General features: G+C 37.7%; 1 protein-coding gene across 1 annotated transcript in view; it reads left to right on the top strand.

Moving 5' to 3' along the window:
- Nucleotides 1-1,495: 1,495 nt before the first annotated feature.
- The window catches only part of LOC101864697, a gene marked incomplete in the record, with an annotated part of 6,274 nt that continues 5,813 nt past the window's right edge, over nucleotides 1,496-1,956 (top strand). The window contains 1 exon segment of the mRNA XM_013084728.2: nucleotides 1,496-1,787.

Raw genomic sequence — 1,956 nt, 5'->3', positions numbered from 1 at the left:
AAACTAAAATATGTCTGCAGAAAGACTGAGCAGTTCGATACAAATTCTTGCCTCTCAGGAATCGAACTTGAGTCTCCTGTGTACGACAGGGAAGCGCCTTACAGCTTCACCACAGGTGCCGGTATGCTTGTAGTTAAGACATGTGACGATGTGGTCACACCCTACTGTTTTCTACCTTAGAATCACTAAGTTTTATCTGACGGTTTATGGTCTTTTTGAGTTACTAAGACCATGAGATTTGAAACCAAATTATGTTCAATCTGATTTATCAAAATCGTAAGATTATTCGGAATCATTGTCAAGATACATGTATTCAAAGAATGGCATTCGAAATAGCTTGATGTGTTGTGAAACTCAAAATTATTCGCGTCAAATCTCTCAAAAAGAGGTGCTGAGCAGAAAGAACTTTGTAATTTTAGGGTAGCAAACTGTCTCTCTGTCTTACTGTCGTTTCATATTTGCGAAGGGCGGAATCCCAAGACGCATGACACAGCTACAGCAGCAGCAATAACAATAACAACAACAATAACAACAAAAACAACAACAACAACAACAACTGTATGATTATGTGTTAAATGATATTGGTTCACGTTCTCTGTACGTTTTGTGGTGTACCCCGTATTATTTCAAGTAATGTCGTACCTGTATCATTCATTGTCCCTGTTTATCCGTGTTCACAGATGAAATAATCATCTACCGTTTATGATAAATGAACAAGACAGAGAAGTCTTCTTCTTCAGCAACAACAACTACAACAACAGCGAGTAAAAACAACAACAACAATAATAACAAAAACAACAACAACAACGATAACAATAGAGACGGTTTATAAAATTAACAACAACAGCGGTAACAGCAATAACATTATAATGAAACCACCATGAGCAAAAGAAACAATAATAATAACAATAACAACAATGATAAGAACAATAGCAAAACGGCTAAAAATAAAATCAAAGACAATGATAACAACAACAACAACAACACAAAAAACATCAACAATAAGAACAACCCAACAACAACAATAACAACAGCAATTTTTGTAGTTAGTTATTTGGCTTTCAATGCAGGGGCAATAACTTCGAAGTTATGTTAAAAGGTAAAATTAGTTATTGCAAAGTAGTTTCCCCTAGTTCATTTGCCTGACTGGGATTTCATCTTGTCAGAGTAAACGTGTTTAAGTTTAACGCCTCTATCAATACTATTAGGATAATATTAAAGAGGTGGGGGGCGGCCTCCCAATTTACCGTCCGTCTCCGATTGGACAGATCCAAATGAGTTGAGAGTCCAAGAGCGCCCAGTCTGGGATACGAACCAAGGCCGCGTGCCCCGTCGTTTAGCATGGTATCAACTGAGCTGACAGAGAGCTTGATTTTTCTGAGTGGAATAATCGTACACAAATTTACTGAGGAACCCTCTCTAACGCCACCTCTCAAAGTCAACCAACAGTACAGCAGACCTGAACCAAGGACTCGGACCAGAGTTCAAAGTTGAACTTAAAAATAGTAGGTCTATTTACGTCAGTTGCTAAAAATAGAAACTGAAGTGCGCACCTTGAAGATAATAATATAAGCTAACAGAACTGTTTGTCTTACGCTTTTACTACAAGGTCAATATATTTCCCAATCAAGTTCTTCAAATTTCTGGAAGCTAATGTCCATGCTATATAAGTTCCCGACATTTCGTGTTGAGTACATTAGCAAGGAACTTCTCTAACGTATGTGGCAAGTCATATCTGCAAAGCCCAGCTGGGGAACTGAAACATTCGTCGATCTTATTGATTATTGGTGCGTATCTGAATGTATCGGGGTCTGGTCGATTTGCCCATTATGTCGTTCTTCGTGTTGTTCTTCTTTCTTTTGTTCCGTTCATGTTGTTGTTGTTGTTGTTGTTGTTGTTGTTGTTGTTGTTGTTGTTGTTGTTCTTCTTCTTCTTCTTCTTCTTCTTCTTCTTCTT

Source organism: Aplysia californica, unplaced genomic scaffold, assembly GCF_000002075.1.
Source record: "Aplysia californica isolate F4 #8 unplaced genomic scaffold, AplCal3.0 scaffold00314, whole genome shotgun sequence".
Lineage (NCBI taxonomy): Eukaryota > Metazoa > Mollusca > Gastropoda > Aplysiida > Aplysiidae > Aplysia > Aplysia californica.
The sequence above is the reverse complement of the archived record's forward strand: the minus strand, read 5'-3'. Positions and strand labels throughout refer to the sequence as shown.